Source organism: Dama dama, chromosome 32 (assembly GCF_033118175.1).
Source record: "Dama dama isolate Ldn47 chromosome 32, ASM3311817v1, whole genome shotgun sequence".
In the NCBI taxonomy this organism is placed as follows: domain Eukaryota; kingdom Metazoa; phylum Chordata; class Mammalia; order Artiodactyla; family Cervidae; genus Dama; species Dama dama.
In genome coordinates this window covers 42,072,951-42,091,387 of record NC_083712.1, presented here as the reverse complement: position 1 = coordinate 42,091,387, position 18,437 = coordinate 42,072,951, and positions in this window count along the sequence as shown.

Here is an 18,437-nt window from a genome sequence, read left to right as displayed (position 1 = left end):
CTGTCTTCTTGGAGCTTACACTCTAGTGAAGAGTGACAGAACAAACACATACACACATAAATAATCATTATGTGTTCTAATTATAATTAATTAAAGGGTGCTACTTTTTTTCCCTTCTCTTTGAACAGATTCTATCAGTTGACCTCTGGACATCCAAGTCTAGCATTAAAGGGTCTCTTCTGCTCGTGTGTCCTCCCTAAGCAGTACTTTATTATTTACAAATGAAGTCACTGAGAGACACCAGATAATGTTTGGGAATTTGTAAGGAGCTGAATGTAAGACAACCTCTTACTTTCTGAGGGATGTTTGGAGACAAAATGTTGCTTCCTATTGAGGCTCATTCCTGCTTGCTTTGCAACAGTACAATGACAGAAAGTCAGAGAGCTAACAGCGCTCTGGGGGATGATAGCGTGTGTATACTGCTGGCATCTTGATGTAAAAGCAAATTGCTTTTGAGCTGTTTTACGGCCAGGGTTTAAAAGGTTGCATTTGCTAAGTCTAGTGCCAGAGGCTGTGTTAATCTATTCCAGCAAAGATATCGCACCAGAAGGTTTAGCTGAGTCTATTACTTGATTAAGTTTACAGCAGATCTTTGTCAACTGCCTTAATCCATCTGATTTCTTCAGGGCCCTTATGAATAAATTAAGCAAACATAGGATGGCAACCTCCTGGCTGCATCCTTTAGGTCTTTGATGGGGACGCCAATATCTGCCTTCCTCCTGACTTGAACTCTTGCCTCTGAATTACTTCATGGTGGGAGTGGGAGTAGTTTCAGAAGCCTCTCTTTGGCCCTTCTTACCAAAACGGCTCTTATACCCCTGCACATAGAAGGAACATGAGGGCCTTGCCAGCTTGAAATAAACTCTTCCCCATTTATGCCCTGTGTGGCTAGGGAGCTAACAATGAGCCCCTGTGAGATGAGCCGAGTTAGGGTTCCATTGATCCTCCAACCATCAGCAGCTCCCGTTCTGAATGGGAGGCCGTGGCGGTACTTTGGATCCCTGGGGTCCGTTCCCTGATCCTGGAGGATCCCACGTGCTGCGGAGCAGCTGAGCCTGTGAGTTACAACTACTGAGCCCTGTGCTCTGGGGCCCGGGAGCCGCAGCTACTGAAACCCACGCACCCTAGAGCCCATGCTCTGCAACAAGAGAAGCCCCCACAATGAGAAGCCAGTGCACCACCACACCTAGAGGGTCGCATCTGCTCACTGCAACTAGAGGAAGGTCTGCACAGCAACAAAGACCCAGAGCAGCCACAGATACCTTAAAGAAATAAAATTAGGTCTAAAAATGCGCTATGTAGAAGCAGCACACTTAAAAGAGAGCAACAGAGATAATAAAAGGAATGAGTGAATTCAACAAATGTGAACCAAAGGAAACCGGAGAGGCCCATATTAGTATTTATTGATATCAAACAACACGGAATTTAGGATGAAAACACTAAATAGAATGAAGAGAGGTCCTCTGCAATAATAAAAGCACAACATATGATAAAGAAAAGTCATCAACTTACATGTGCCAAACTGCATAACAGTACCGTCATAAATGCGAAGCAAAATGAAAGAACCTGCTAAAAAATAAAAATTTAGTGCAAGATTTAGTTACTCGTCTTTGGGTTTGAGTCGTGCAAGGGTCAGGAGCGCGCATCAGCGGTGTCACATGCTGCAGATCACATAGGGTTAACTGGAAAAAAAACTTACAAACTGGAGAGTAGCAGAGAGGTAGCTGCACTGAATTCCTATTATTCCACAGCATGTGGTGGTTTAGTCGCTAAGTTGCGTCCGACTCTTGTGACCCCATGTAGCCTGCCAGGCTCCTCTGTCCATGGGATTCTCCAGGCAAGAATACTTGAGTGGGTTGCCATTTCCTTCTCCAGGGGATTTTCTTGACCCAGGAATTGAACCCGGGTCTCCTGCATTGCAGGCAGATTCTTTACCGACTGAGCTATAGGTCCAGATATCTGTTGGCTCACGGTCAGTGGGCCAGCCCGGAGCGCTCCAGGACAGAACACACACACCTCACACCACACTAGGTATTTACGGGTTAGCTTCTTCAGGTAACTAGAGCTGCATCTAGGGACCTCCTGGGTCCAAGATCAATGCCAGGGGTCTGCACAGTGAGGGCTCTGGGCACAGCCTCACACGGCAAGGATGATGACAACCATCTGTCTCTCGGCAGATTGGCTCAGCCCAGGCCAGGCAGCTCCCAGAAAAGAGCCTCCAGGGCTTCTGTATTTGCCTCTTGTGCATTTGAATCTGAGTACCAGATTTTAAAAGAACATGCAGGAACTGAATAATGGCATCAATAAGCTTGACGCAATCAGCTCATTGACTTTTTAAAATAAAGAACATAAATTCTATACATATACATTTTTAAATTGAAGTATTGTTTATTTACAATGATAGTTTCAGGTGTACAAAAAAGTAACTCATATGTGTGTGTGTGTGTGTATATAAATATATATACATACGTATATATATATATATAATTTTCCAGGTTCTTTTCCATTATAGATTATTACAAGATATTGAATATAGGGCCCTGTGCTCCACAACAGGTCCTTGTTGTCTATTTTATATATAGTAGTGGGTGGAGAAGGCGATGGCGACCCACTCCGGTACTCTAGCCTGGAGAATCCCATGGACGGAGGAGCCTGGTGGGCTACAGTCCATGGGGTCTCGAAGAGTCGGACATGGCTGAACGACTTCCCTTTCACTTTTCACTTTCATGCATTGGAGAAGGAAATGGCGACCCACTCCGGTACTCTAGCCTGGAGAACCCCAGGGACGGGGGAGCCTGGTGGGCTGCCGTCTATGGGGTCGCACAGAGTCGGACACGACTGAAGTGACTTAGCAGCAGCAGCAGCAGCAGCAGTGTGTATCTGTTAATTCTTAATTCCTTATTTATCCCTCCTTCCTCTTTTCCCTTTGGTAACAATCAGTTTGTTTTCTGTGTCTGTGAGCCTGTTTCTATTTTGCAATTTGCATCATTTTTTAGATCCCACATATAAGTGAGGTCATATGATATTTATCTTTCTCTGTATGACTTACTTTACTTAATATTATAATCTCTATGTCCATCTGTGTTGCTGCAATTTTTTTTTTTACTAAGATGTGACATACAAGTTTCAGGTATTTGATGCATGGATAATGATTTGGTACATGTATATGCTGTTAATGGTTTCCCTTGTAGCTCAGGCGGTAAATAATCGGCCTGCAATATAGGAGACCTGGGTTCGATTCCTGGATCCAGAAGATCCCCTGGAGAAGAAAATGGAAACCCACTCCAGTATTCTTGCCTGGAGAATCCCATGGACAGAGGAGCCTGGTGGGCTACAGTTCATGGGGTCGCAAGAGTTGGACATGACTTAGCTACTAAACCACCATCACCATATGCTATTAAATGATCTCTACACTTTGTTAGTATCCATCAAAACACATAGCTATAACTTTTTTCTGTAATGAATACTTTAAGATTTACTCTCTTAGTAAGTTTCAAATATACAATATACAAATATACAGTACAGTATTAACTACAGTCGCCATGCCATACATTATATCCCTAGAACTTCTTTCCTTCATAATTGGATGTTTGAATCTTTTGACCTTCTTCACCCATTTTGCCTACTCCCCACCACCCACATCTGGCACCCACCAATTTGTTCTTTGTACCTATGAGTTTGATTTTTCCTTTTTAGATTTTATATATAAGTCAGATCATGTTGTATTATCTTTATCCATCTAGCTTATTTCACTTACCATAATGCCCTCATGATCCACTTATATTATGACACATGGCCAAATTTCCATTTTTATGACTGAATAATATTCTGTTATATATACATATATATTCTTTATCTATTTATCCATCAGTGGACACTTAGGTTATTCCCCACACGTTACTTTTTATATGTTCATAAAACCTTCCTTAAAAATTGACCAAAATAAAAACAGTAGAAATTTTATAGGACACTTCTTTTTGAAGATCTAATTGGCTTTACTTAACAACTCATTCATGATAGGGCAGCATCCCATCTAGCGAGTAGAAAGGTGCTCCCCAATAGGACACTAGTGATGAACCAATAAAATTAGAAATAAGCAATTAAAAGGGGACTGAAAAATGTTAATTGTTTGAAACAAGAAACACCAGGATCAACGAGAAAATTTAAAAGGAAATTACTCTAGAAACAAAGAAAAGGAGAATTACTGAAATAGAAAGCTAACAAAAAAAGCAGAACAGCAAATTCAAGTCATCAAATTAAAAGAATCTGAATATAACAGTAAATGACAAGAAAGCCTTGAATTACATCTATCAGTCATTATTAATAAAAAGAGTATTCCTATTTAAGAGGAAACTCTTAAATTTTAAGACTACCAAAATCCAATAGCAAATATTACCCTAAAGTGAAGACATTAAGACAATTTCAATAACAATTAAAAAACTAGAAAGAAGGATGCCTACAATTACTCTTATTATTTAACATTATTTCAGAGATTTTAGTAAATGTAATAAGGCAAGAAATTTAAAAAACAGGCACCAGTATTAGAAAAGAACAGAAAAAAATCATCTCTTCTTGCTACTAATAAGATCTTATATTATGGAAATCCACGGAATATTGGGTAAAAACCTACTGGATTTAATAAATGAATTTGAGTGAAAAATAATTTATGAAAAGCTAGTTTTTTCCATTACTTAACAATAAACACATAATAATGCAAGTAGAAAGATTGTAGAATTTAAAATAGTGACAATTTTATTTAACAGTAAAGACCCAGAGTTTATGTAAAAATTTACTACTAGAAGGCATTAGATCTGAATGTCACATTGTGTCCTTGGATGTGAGAATACTATAATAAAAATGATAATTTTCCCAAACTGACAATGCAATTTCAATTTCAATTTTTGATGGGCTTGTTTTAGAACTAGATGAAATGATCTTAAATTTTACGTGGTAGAATGTTCAAGAATAACTAAGAGTATTACGAGAAAGGAGAGTGATATGAATTTGCTTCATGTGCAACACACACAATAAAATCTCTGTAATAAACCAATATGATGTATACATAGGGAGAGACAAGTGGGTCATTGGAACAGGCTAAACAATCCAGAATTAGACGTCAGAATAGATGACAGTTTAACATAAGACAAGTGTGGTGCTGGTTCAATTCAGAGGGAAAATAATGGGCTCTTTAATAAATGTGCAGGCATAACTGGACATCCATTTGGAAGAAAAAAATGGACCCCATTCTTGTATCAAACACAGAAATAATTCCAGATGCATTAAAAACAAACGTCAGACGAATGTAAAAGAACGAATTTAAATTTTGTATAAAAAAGACATAGACTACAGGAGTTAGGTAGATTCTAGCAACCTAGAGTGGAAACCCAGAAGTAACAAAAGTGAAACTGATTTGTCTACACAATCATTTAAAGATTTTGTATAGAACACACTTCCATATACAAAATCTATAGGTTAAGGATATTTGTAATGTAGGTTGCAAAGAGTTAGTTTCTGTACTCACATCTCTTATGTCTCCTGCGTTGGCAGGCAGATTCTTTACCACTAGCACCACCTGGGAAGCCCCGTCACATATAAAGAGCTTGAACAAATTGACAAAAGACACACCAAGGCAGAGAAAAGCAGGCAGTGTGTTTGAATAGACGATTTACAAAACAAATAGTAGAAGACTATATGAAAAGATGTTTTGATTCATTAGTAAACAGGGAAATGCAAAGTAAAGGAACAATAAAGTATCAGCTTATACCTATTAGACTTGCAAAACTAAAACGAACTCAAACTTCCTATTCTCAGGGGTATGGGTGAAAGACACTCATGTTTACAAAATGCAAAGTGTTACATCCTTTTTGGAAAACAAGTGGGAACATCTATTAAAATTTAAAATATACACCCTTTGAGAACAAGCTATGCTTTCAGGAATTTATTGCATAAAAGCCAACACACACACTTCACGAGCACATACATATATGTTTATTGCAGCATTGCTTGTAGTGGCCAAGAATTGGAGGAAAAAAGTGAATTCTTTGTCAATAGGAAAAGGGTTGAATTAATAATGATACTCCCACACTATGAAATATTGTGCAACCATTAAAAAAGAGAGGGAGCCACACCACATGACTTGGAGCGATTTCCCTGAGGAAATTTCTGAGTAATGCAAGATGGAGAAAAGTGTGTATAAACAAATGATATCAGATAAGCGCCCTGCGTGTATTGCGTGTATGTATGTGCTTGTGGGCATGCCTGTGTGTGTGTGTGTGTGTGTGTGTGTGTGTGTGTGTGCAGGATTATCTGATTACAGAGAAAAATATGGAAGCATATCCATGAGTTTTTGAACTTGGCTTATCTGGAGCATGGGCTTCCCTTGTGGCTCGGCCGGCGAAGAATCCCCCTGCAATTCGGGAGACCTGGGTTTGATCCCTGGGTTGGGAAGATCCCCTGGAGAAGGGAAAGGCTACCCACTCCAGTATTCTGGCCTGGAGAATTCCCCCTATATAGTCCATGGGGTTGCAAAGAGTCAGACATGACTGAATGACTTTCACTTCATTATCTGGGACATATAGAGAATGTATATAGAGACATGTAGAGAATGCATATGGAGACATATAGAGAATGCATATAGAGACATACAGAGAATGCATACAGAGACATACAGAGAATGCATACACAGACTGGGACATGAGACACAGAAGGCAGGGAATGGGGCCAGGGAAAGGTGTGGAGGAAAACTGGCCTGTATATTATTCTCCTAATTATCATAGAATTATCAAAGGTTCCACGGCAACATATCAAAGTGAGATCATAGCTATGATGTGTGAGTTTCATGTGTGCATGTATGTGAAAAAAATAGAAATGCCCCTTCAAGAACCAAACTGCAACGTATAGCCTAAAAACTTTCGAAGAAAATGTTGTAACTTTTAAAAACAAACAAAAAGCAATAGGCCGCCAGACTATATGATCCATAAAAATAAGTATCAGACCAGTTTTGCTGATCATTTTTATCCCCAACGTGTAGCATAATGACTTCATAGCATTCTCTATTTGTTGAATGAATGTTATCAAATGAAATAAAAATAAAATCGTGATTACCATTATTTTTGCCTCTCCAGTTGGTAATGATTAAAAACTATAATATTTAGCATTGGGACAGTGCATGAAGTGGGGCTGGTGGAAGTGTAAATTGGTTCATGCTTTGGAAGAGTGAGTTCATTCACACTTTCAAGGAACAGAAAATCCCCATGATATGTAGTCCCCGGAGCTTAGAAAAATTTATCCACTTGTTTCTTGAAACTTCTATCTAGGAAGCCTTTCTTTCTTATAAGTTCTTTTCCTTTCCTTCATGACCTTTATCACAATTTATAACTTTACTTAAAATCTCCATGTACTACACTATGCCATTCTGTACCACCTACTATATGTGATACTATTTAGAGATTTGTTGTGTGATTATTTGCTTATACATGTCTCCTGCATGAAATAAGATCAAGGCCACGGTTTTTTTTTCCCCTTTCTGTAGGCTCTGCTGCCCCAGCACCTGGTTGAGTGCGTCGCCCAAGATACAGAGTCAGTAAATACTTGCTATGTTAGTGAATGAGTCCAAATTCTGACACGCATCTAGGGAGGACAACAAACTTAGCTGGGGATCGCTGCTGCTGGGGTAGCAGAATGGCTCTGTCCTCATCATCAGACTGTGATCACCTTGATCACAAGGGCCCTTGGCTTTTTCATTCTTTATATGCTTCGGCAGGTTGGCATATTTGTTGTCCGTAATTGAACACTAGTCTTCCCCCATAGCTCAGACAGTAAAGAATCTGCCTACAATGCAGGAAACCTGGGTTCCATTCCTGGGTTGGGAAGATCCTCTGGAGAAGGGAATGGCCACCCACTCCCGTATTCCTGCCTGAAGAATCGCACGGACAGAGGAGACCCTGACTACAGTCCATGAGGTCGCAAAGAGACGGAGATGACGGAACGACTAACACTTCACTGCAATTGAACACTATGTCGTTAGCAATCTGGATGTAAATGCTCTTGGTTCTCACATTTTAGGTTACTGAAGTGAGGTAGATTCAGGTGTGGCTGCTGGGTGGACGGGGTGGCCCTGTCTGTCAATTTGAGTAGAGTTACCTGACCAAAGGTGAGATGTGGATGAGCCTGGAGAAGGTGGGTACCCATACCTTCACTGCACAAGCATAAGGCAGGAGATGCTGTGAGAGTTGATGGAGCAAGAAACAGATGTTTATTATTATTCAAAGATGCAAAGGAAACCAATAAGAATAAAAATCATAGCGTAAACATCCAACATTCGGAGGAGATGACCTGGAGAAGATGAGAGCACGGGCGTTAAAGCCTCCTCGTTCACGCGATTCCAATAGGTCTTCAATAGTTGCCAGTTTATGCAGTGAGACATCGTGGTCTTAGTGAAGCATTCGCTTCAGTTTCATAAGAAAAAAGAGAAGAAGCCAGAGACTTTAAAAGTGATTGTCCCAGGGTTTCCTGGTGGTCCAGTGGTGAAGAATCTGCCTCGCAATACAAGGAACACCAGTTCGATCCCTGATCCAGGAGGATCCCATGTGCCACGGAGCAGCTAAGCCCACAACTACTGAGCCTGTGCTCTAAAGCCCGGGACCGCAACCGCTGAGCCTGCGGGCACCAGAACCCGTGCTCGACGGGAGGAGAAGCCGCCCGCAGTGAGATGCTCCTGCCCCAAAACAGAGAGAAGGCCCCGCTTGCCGCAACTAGAGAAAGCCCACACACAGCAGTGAAGACCCACCACTGCCAAAAAATAAGATAAATAAATAAATTTAAATGATTGTCCCAGGAAGAGGCATACTAGGTGGTACGGGGTGGAAAGAGCTCAGGTGAATTCGCATCATAAGCTTTCTTACGCTATTGATCGCCTTACCCGTGTGCACGTGTTTTGATAGGAGTCCCCACGCTGTTTTATCACAGGCGGTTCAGAGTAAACCTAAGCTTGGCAATCCCACGTGAAGTAGCCGGTGTTCTTATTTTCTTGTTGTCAGCTTCCCTCCTGCGTCCACGAGTCCCAGCATCGTCTCACGGGGCGGCAGCCCCTCTCTGCAGCACCTCCCCATTCTCTGTACCTGTTTTCAGCTCTGGCAGGATGCTCTGGTCGGGATCAAGTGGGGATACGGGAAGGCCTTGCCTTCCGAGCACCAGCCACCACCGCCCGCTGCTGTGGGATTGTCCATCTGGAGATTGAGCAGGGGGCGGTGGGAGGCCGGGGGGCGTGGCTGGAGGTGATCGTCAGCGTCCTCAGTCTGGACCATCCCAGCCACGATTCGACAGTGCCTGTGAGATGTGAACGGGCGAAGTGGAGCGTGTTGGAAACAGCACGTCCTTGGGAGTAAGACGGTGTGTGTTCTGGCTCGTTGTTGGCTTTCAGTTCACCTACTTATTCCTCGCGTGTGAAATGTACACACCCCAGTCCAGCTACCTCATTATGAGGATGGAAAAATGGGGCCAGGTGAAAGTATTTTGTAGATAAAAGAAAACTCTCTGAACATCACTTGCTCTATAATGCTAGTTTTATACTCATCACCTCTTGCTCTTGCAGCAACTCTAAGACCCAGACAGGAAATAATCATCGGTCCATCAACTCCTTCCTTCATCAAAAATTCATGGAGTCCTTCCTATGTGACATGGTTTATTCTAGATGTCAACATTTTTTGTATCACTTAGTTTATTATTAACTTAGTTACACCCAGAGCTGTGCTGAGCTGTATTGTAATATAAAGCAAAAGGAATCACCAGTGATACCGACCCTATTTTTTCATCATGCATCTCTTTACATTAACTCTAATTTTTAAAAATAATGCATGAAAATGTTATTTATCTGATTGCTGAGTTTTTTTTTTTTTTTTTTTTTACTGCTCCTTTGCATTCTGTGCCCGGTTCAAGTGTTTTGCTTACATCACTCTGGTCTTAGCTCTGCTAATAACCCTGTGAGGTAGGCATTATCCTAATCATGTCACAGAAGAAGTAATTTTAGTTCAGGGAGATTAGCTAACTTGCCCAAGGTTGCAATATGAATAGGCGGTAAAGCGATAATTTAGATCCAGGTCTCTGTGACTTTACCCCACTGTGTCCTGTTATCTTTTAATTGATGGAATGTACAGGAAAATTCCTCTGAGATTTAGAAAGTACTATTACCATTTTAAAGCTTATTTATACTCTCAATGTGTTTCATTTTGGGATTAAATACTTCTACAGTTTAGACACTCATTTTCTTTGTATTACACAGCATTGTAAAATCATATACAGTATGTTGTTGTTTTATTCACTAAGTTGAGTCCAACTCTTTGCAACCCCATGGACTATAGCCCACCAGGCTCCTCTGTCCCTGGGATTCTCCAGGCAAGAATATTGTAGTGGGTTGCCATTTCCTTCTCCAGGGGATCATCCTGGATTGGGGATCGAACCTGCATCTCCTTCACTGGCAGGCAGATGCTTTACCACTGAGTCGCCAGGTGCTTCCACATATATTATCTTTTTGTTCTCCACAAATCAATGATTTAGAATAGATGAATATATTTTTCTGTTTCTTGAATGAGGAAATCTAGGCCTACAGAGAGTTAATGACTTATGGAAATTTACATTCGCTTCCCCCCTCCTAATTTCATCGTCGTAACAGGCCAAAGGTGGCCACAAGCTATAATCAGCATGCTGCGGGTGGGGAAACTGAGGCCAGAGAGATGAAATGCCTTGCTTGAGGTTACAGAGCTGCAAGTGGATGGGAGAATTTGGACCCAGGTTTCTCTGACTCTGGAGCCCAGGGGCTCATCTTCCACCGTCTGCCTGGTGTTTGCTGAAGCCTGGGGGAGTGTGGCTGGAGGAGCAGGAAGGGATGAGCGTGCATGTGTGGTGCTGGGGCTGTGGGTGCCCAGGGCAGACGGGGCGCAGTAAGAGAGAGAGGAGGTGAAGGGAGGAGCAGGAAAGCCAGCCTGGCCGAGCCAACCCCTGGCAGGAAGCACCTTTGCCTGTTGGGCCAGGCAGTGGGCAGGCGGCAGCAGTGTGCAGGGTCCACACTGGAGACTGGGTGCACAGCCAAGCTGGAGGTGGTTTCTAAGGGCAGGAATTAAGCAACCAGCTTGGCTACCTGAGTTTGTAACTGAGCAGGACCCTGGGGCCTTCCCAGGACAGACATTCCCCACCACCCCCCACCCAACCTGAAGTCCTGCTCTTGCCTCTTGTTTGTAGAAAAACTGCAGCCTCCTAGGCCCTCCCGGAGTTCCCAAGAACAAATTTAATTAGAGAGGTGAGAAAACACAGAAACAAAGGGAAACAGTCAAGCAAGACAACATAATAATAATTGAGTCATTAAAAGAAAGTCAAGGACCTTTAGCTCTTCCTTGAGGGCTATTGATAACATTCTGTGCCAAATCCTCTGAGCTGCTTTGCAGATACTGAAACCCCTACCAGGTGGAAGAAGTTAATTGCAAGCTGTCCATAAACATGTAAACCCCATGGAACCAGAAAATTTCTGGCCGATGATGCAGACTCCTGATTACCTCACTACCAACCAATCAGAAGAATATCCATGAGTTGGTCACACATCCTGCAACCCTCCCCCTCCTCCTGTCTTTAAAAACATTTCCCTGAAAGCCACCACGGAGTTCCCGTCTTTTGAGCACTAGCTGTCTGGACTCCTTGTTTGACCTTGCAAGAAATGCTGTACTTTCTTTCACCACAACCCCATGTGAGTAGATTGGCCTTACCATGTGAGGGTAAGCAGACCTAACTGCATAAACCTGGAGTGATGAGTAATGGGTGACGGGTTGGCTCTGGAATATTCCTCAATGCTCTTTTATTTTCTATTCTGGGTGCTAATAATGGCGGGAGCGTTCATGGTTCCAGAGTGGATGACTAGAGGGAGAAACTTAGTGAGATGACTGCAGCAGAGTCTGAGCAGACATGGGGTGGGGCAGGGACTGGGATCCAGGTCAACCTGTGATTCAGGGATAATCACAGAAACCCAAGCAACAGCAGGTCTGAGGATCTTCTCACGGATTAGTCATCTCTCAGAGGGAACTTGCAGCTGAGAAATGGCATATTTATTCTCAGTTTGCACAGAATTTCCGTTACCCTTCATCAAGAATTCCTCCACCAGGGAAATGGCATCTTCTTCCCAGCTGCATTTTGTGTTGGTGCTCCAGACCAGGAGGGAGCACTCCTGCCGACTGGTGGCGTGCCCCATGGGCCATGTGCCTGGTGAACCAGAGGAGAGGCCTTCTGAAACTCGCCCAGTTTTGTGAAGGTCAGCAAGGTGGCCTGGCCTTGAGCACAGATCCTCCTGGGCTTTGAGGAGAGAAATGAGTCCATCATACCCCTGGGCCCTGCCTCCAGGCTTGATCTCCTCCAACTCGCTCTCCAAACCAGAGCTAGAAAGATCTTAGTCTTTTTCAGGGACTTCCCACATTTCTTACATAAAACGGGAGCCAGGTTATCTCTTCACAAGCACTCCCGCCCCTCTGCTGGTGCTGTGGATGAACAACTGTAAGCAGTGTTCACGACCCAGGTCCCAGATGGTTCTACACCCAGAGTCCTGCACAGGTCGCCTCCCTGTGCCTGGCGTCCCTCACCCTGGATGCCCTTTGCCGGGCTGTCTTCTCTCTTTAGCTCCTGTTCAGATGCTATATGGCTTCTCTGGTGGCTCAGATGGGAAAGAATCGACCTGCAATGTGGGAGACCTGAGTTCGATCTCTGGGTTGGGAAGATTCCCCTGGAGAAGGAAATGGTAATGCACTTTGGTATTCTTGCCTGGAGAATTTCATGGACAGAGAAGCCTGGCTAGAGTCCATGGGGTTGCAAAGAGTTGCACACGACTGAGCACCTAACTATTACTTACTTACAGATGCTATAGTGTCTGGGAGGTCTTCCCTTTCCCCCAAGATGAGGTCACAGGCCCTTCCCGCGTGTTCCTGCTCACCCCGCCTTGCCTTGCGGGGTGGTGGTAGTGGGGGCGACAGTGTGTTTCCATCACGACCGACCCCCTGACCACAAGCTCAGTGGTCCTCCCACCCGCTGGCCTCCTGGTTCCTTGATTGTCTCCTCTCCAGCGTCCCCCACCGTCTCAGAAACATACTTGCACATACATCCCCTTCACACCCCTTCCCCCTGTACCTTCTACATCGTAGGAACTCAGCGGAGATGACTTGGTGAGTGATCTTTATTAAACGTTGTTCTGGGACTTTCCTGGTGGCACAGTGTCTAGGCATCTGCCTGCCAGTGCAGGGGATGCAGGTTCCATCCCTGGTGGGGGAAGATTCCACATGCCATGAAGCAACTAAGCCCTGATGCTCCACAACTACCGAGCCGGCACTCGAGAACTTGGGAGTCTGTAGCCTGTGTTCCTCAAGGACAGAGGCCACCACGCTGGGAGGCCTGTGCAAGCAATGACGAGCAGCCCCAGCTCTCTGCAACCAGAGAAAGCCCCGAAAAGCACCAAAGACCCAGAGCAGCCAAAAGTAATTGAAAAAACAAAACCAAACCATTGTTCCCCAGTAGTCTTGGAACATGTCATTCATGAAACACTTGTGCATTTTGGGCTGCAAATCCCTGGGCCTTACTCTCAGAGATCCTGCTAGATCCTGGGGCCCAGGAGTCTGCATTTTAACAGATTTCCAGGTGATTCTCAGGCAGACAGAGAGTTGAGAACTACTGCTCGGGTTTTATTAGCGGTGGAGCATATCCTCTTTAGGGATTCCTGGTAGCTCAGCTGGTAAAGAATTTGCCTGCCAATGCAAGAGACCCTGGTTCAATTCCTGTTTTTGGAAGATCCACTGGAGAAGAGGTAAGCTATCTACTCCAGCTCAGCTGGTAATGAATCTGCCTGCAATGCAGAAGACCCTTGTTCGATCATCCAGGGGATGATCCCCTAGAGAAGGGAAAGGTTACCCACTCCAGTATTCTGGCATGGAGAATCCCATGGACTGTAGTCCATGGGGTTGCAAAGAGTCGGACACGACTGAGCGACTTTCACTTCACTTCAACATCCTCTTCATTGGCACAGCCAGAACCCCTGTCCGATAACCTCTCAGACCCGCGGGGCCCCTTTAGCTGAGGGCAAATGGGACCTGGTGGCCCTTCCAGGGCTTCTTCACCTGAAACCTTGCCCCCCCCACCGCCAGGGAGAAACGCTCTTGCCTTTGGCCTGCATTACCCTGGTGGGCTGGTTCCATCACCTGTGGGCATGGCCGTGGAGGAATGGGCTTTGTTCTTCCAGGGAAAGGGCCTCTCAGCAGGCCAGGAGGAGCCGGCCTCTCTGCCAGCAAGGACAGGCCCTCCCCAGGGAACTTCTCCCTGTATGTGCCAAGCACTTTGTAAACATGATAACGAGGGACCCAGTTTGCTAGCTAACAGATCAGATAGGGGAGCTGGGGGCCAGGGCTTCGTGGAGAATGCATGTGGTCGGCTACTGCTTTTAAGTTTTCCTCGTCCCTCCTCCTCCACTTCTGCCAACCCCCGCTTCCCCCCCCCCCCCCCCCGCAACTCAGCTTGAACTAATTAGGCCACTAGCACTTGCTAATGAAGGCTAATAAACACCTAATGGAGAGTCTGGAACAAATAGGACTTAAGGGCTAGAGCAGAACCTGGGTGTCTCCATCCGGGTGCCCCTGGTCATTAGCCAGGATCAGCGAAAAGATCTCAGAAGCTCCTCAGGTGCCCGAGGCCAGAGTCCAGCCACGGGGACCCAGGAGCACCCTTCTTGGCCCGGCCTGTTGGAGGACGCAGCATTAGGGCCAAGGCTTCTGGGCTGGCCAAACCTCAGTTTGGAGAGAAGGTCAGGGGTGCAGCTGCCCACAGTAGGACCACCTCCTCCCCCCCACACCCCCCACCACACCCATGTCACCTGATAACAGGAGAGGCCGTGTCAAACTCCCCTAGGCCCTCTTTTGTGCTCTCAGAATAATCAAGTTTCAAAGAAGAGAACAGATGGAATGCATTTTCCTAACTTTTAGCTGGTTCCAATGTGCAAACAGTTAAGATCATAATGTTAACATTTTCTCGATGTTTTATGTGCATATAAAATATTCCTGAAGAATGTGCTTTTGAATGCAAAGTTTGATCCAATTACAATTTTATAGAGTTTATAAAAACATAAAAAGTATGTTTTCTGGGTGTCTGAGACCCTTTTGGCCTTTACAGTAAACTTGGAAGCTTACAGGGAAACATAATTGCCACCATGTCAGAAAGGGCCCTATGGAGCTTAAAATGATGAGCCCATTATGTAAATATGGAAACATCCCATAGTCTCTTGGGGTGAATGAGATACTGATGAATGGAATTAAAAACAATCCTGTGGTCTTGGATCAGATTGGAAATGGTTGTTGTTTTCTGTCTTTGAAGAGCCGTAAAAAAATAAATAAATAAATAAAGGGAAAAGAATCTTGCAAACTTAACTTCTGTGGTTTAAAAGCTGTAAGGTGGCTCCGTGCAAAATAAAATCAGGCAGCTTCCCCGTTAGTAGGGGGGAAGAAGTGGCTCCATAGCAGAAGGCACAAATCAGAAGACCCTAGGCCAGCATGAACTCTGAAGTCGGCAGAATGTGTGGGAAACTTGCACTCGAGCATGGGGTGTGGGGGCGCTCCTGGGAAAGGAGACGGACTATTTTCATCTCATCTTCACAGGCACGCATGCGTGTTTAGTCGCTTCAGTTGTGTCCAACTCTTTCCAGCCCAATGGACTGTAGCCCACCAGGCTCCTCTGTCCCTGGGATTCTCTAGGCAAGAATACTGAAGTGGGTTGCCTGGGCAAATAACCTCAGCAGTTGGAGCCTTGACACCTTGCTGTTGGAGAGAGGGGCAGATTTGAGGAGCTCTCTGCTGCCTCTAAAATGCTGTGATTACCCGTCTCCCTGCCCTATACTAAATGTGTTGGAATCAGTTCAGTTTAGTTCAGTTGCTCAGTCATGTCCGACTCTTTGCCACCCCATGGACCGCAGCACACCAGGCCTCCCTGTCCATCACCAACTCCTGGAGTTTACTCAAACTCAAGTCCATTGAGTCAGTGATGCCATCCAACCATCTCATCCTCTGTTGTCCCCTTCTCCTCCCGCCTTCAATCTTTCTCTGCATCAGGGTCTTTTCCAATGAGTCGGTTCTTCACCTCAGGTGGCCAAAGTATTGGAGTGTGTTGGAATAGGATGTCCAAAACCCGTCTCCCATCAGAAGCCTTCGTTCTTGAAAAGTTGATACCAAGCGTGTATCTGAATCCATTGGCTTGCTGCTGGATTTTCTGGTGCCAAGAGTAAATGTTCATAGAATGATCAGCCCTTCACATTCAGAGATGTTGGTTATGAGTTGCTTTTGATACCGTAGTGAGAACATGCACACAGTTGTACCAACTGGTTCTGTTTGGCAAACATGGATCAGATTTTTTTCTAGGTACTGGTCCAGCTCCCTGTGGAATTTAGGTGCCTGATGGCATTTAGGTGCCTGATGAAGGGGGAACGTTTTCCGCTGCACACTATTGCGGCAGGTCCCCCAGCTCTGGATAAACCCAAGGTCATCTAAGGAGAATTGCCCTCACCATGTGCACTTGGGTTTGTACCATTGATTAGGAGAATCATCAGCTCTCAGAACTGGAGGAAGTATAGGAATGATCTTGTCTGATACACAAGGGAAATGTGTGAGGCTCAGGGAAGTCAAGGGATATGGGCAAAGTCACCATCTGTCAGGTTGGGACTCCTTTCATCTTGATGAAACCCTTGTGGCATCTTCCTTATTCAGAGGCAGAGATGCAGGAAACCCACTTGGCTGGAACCAAATGAAGGTGTAAGGGTTGTCTGAGTTTCTGAGGGCTGTCAGAACAAATTACCCAAAACTCGGTGGCTTCAAATAATAGAAATTGGCTCTCTTTATAGTTCTGGAGGCTACGAGTCTGAAATCAAGGTATGAGCAGGGCCACGCTTCCTGTAAGGCTGTAAGGAAAGATCCTTCCTTGGCCCTGGGCACTCCTTGGCTTGCAGCTATATGACCCAACCTCTGCCCCGCTGTTTTCACATGGCCTTCTCTGTCTCACTCTGAGTCTTCTTCTCCTCTTAGAAGGACACCACTCATTGGATTTAGGGACCACCCTAACTCAATCCCGTGTCGATCCTTAGCTAATTACATCTGCCTGTTTCCAATCCCCAAGGGCACATTCTGAGGTTCTGTGTAGATATAGATTTGGGGGAACACTATTCACCCCATGGCAGGGGTGAGAGACAGGAAAGGAAGGCAGAGAGAACAGCAAGGTCCTGTCTCTTCCTGAAGCATGCCAAGTGCATCCTTTCCTCGCCACGTTCACCCTAGATGTCCCTCTGCCACCCCCCGGATGTCCATGAGGCAGGCTTCCTTCCTTCCTTCAGCTCATCCCACCCTCATGTGCTTCAAGCCTTCTTGCGTATGTGGGGTTTTAGATGCCATTTGTAACAACGTTGGCTTTTATTCTACGTGAAACGAGCTCTTGGAGGATTTGGAGCTAAAGAGCCACAGGATCTGACTTCTGTCTTATAGGACTCACTCTGGTTGCTGTAGGAACACTGACTGTGGGAGGGGAGGATAAAAGAGAGAGCGATGTGGCTTTTGTAGTAGATTAGGGGAGACTTCTCTGGTGGCATAAGTGTCTGCCTACAATGCTGGAGACCCAGGTTCGATCCCTGGGTTGGGAAGATCCCCTGGAGAAGGAAATGGCAACCCACTCCAGTATTCTTGCCCAGAGAATCCCATGGATGGAGGAGCCTGGCAGGCTACAGTCCTTGGGGTTGCAAGAGTCAGACAAGACTGAGCAACTTCACTTTCACTTTCAGGGAAGAGATGCTTGGCGTCAAAAGTGGTAGAAATGTAGGAGGTAATCAGATTCTGAGCATGTTCTGAAGGTAGAGTGGCGTTTGGGTCATTATGTTTTTTGGGATGCCCGTGAGACACCCAAAGGGGATGGTGGTTAAGCAGTTGGACATCTAAATCTGGAACTAAGGGGAGAGGGACACACGAGAGAGAGGTATCTGGAAGTCCCAGGAGTTACACGGTGTGTAAAGTCGTGTTACTGGAGGAGCTCACCTCCTAGGAGAGGAGGAGGAGGAGGAAGATAAAGGAAAAAGAGGTCTGAGGACCGTGCCCTGGACTCTGCACTATTTAGGAGCTGGAAAGAAGAGGGGGATCCAGCAAAGGAAACTGAGATGAAGCGGCCGGTGAGACAGGAAGAGAGAGAGATGGAGAAAGCGTGGAGAAAGGTTTTGGAATGGAAGGAGGAACCAACTGGGAAGAGGTTGGCTGACAGGTCCAAAAGGACCAGGCCTTAGGACAGTGAGCATCCCTGCTGGCCTTGATGAGAGAGGCCTGGAGGATGAAGGCGTGATTGCACGACTGCCCTGCAGGTACTCAGGGTTGGCTGGAAAGGAGGCAGGGGTGGGTCCTTCA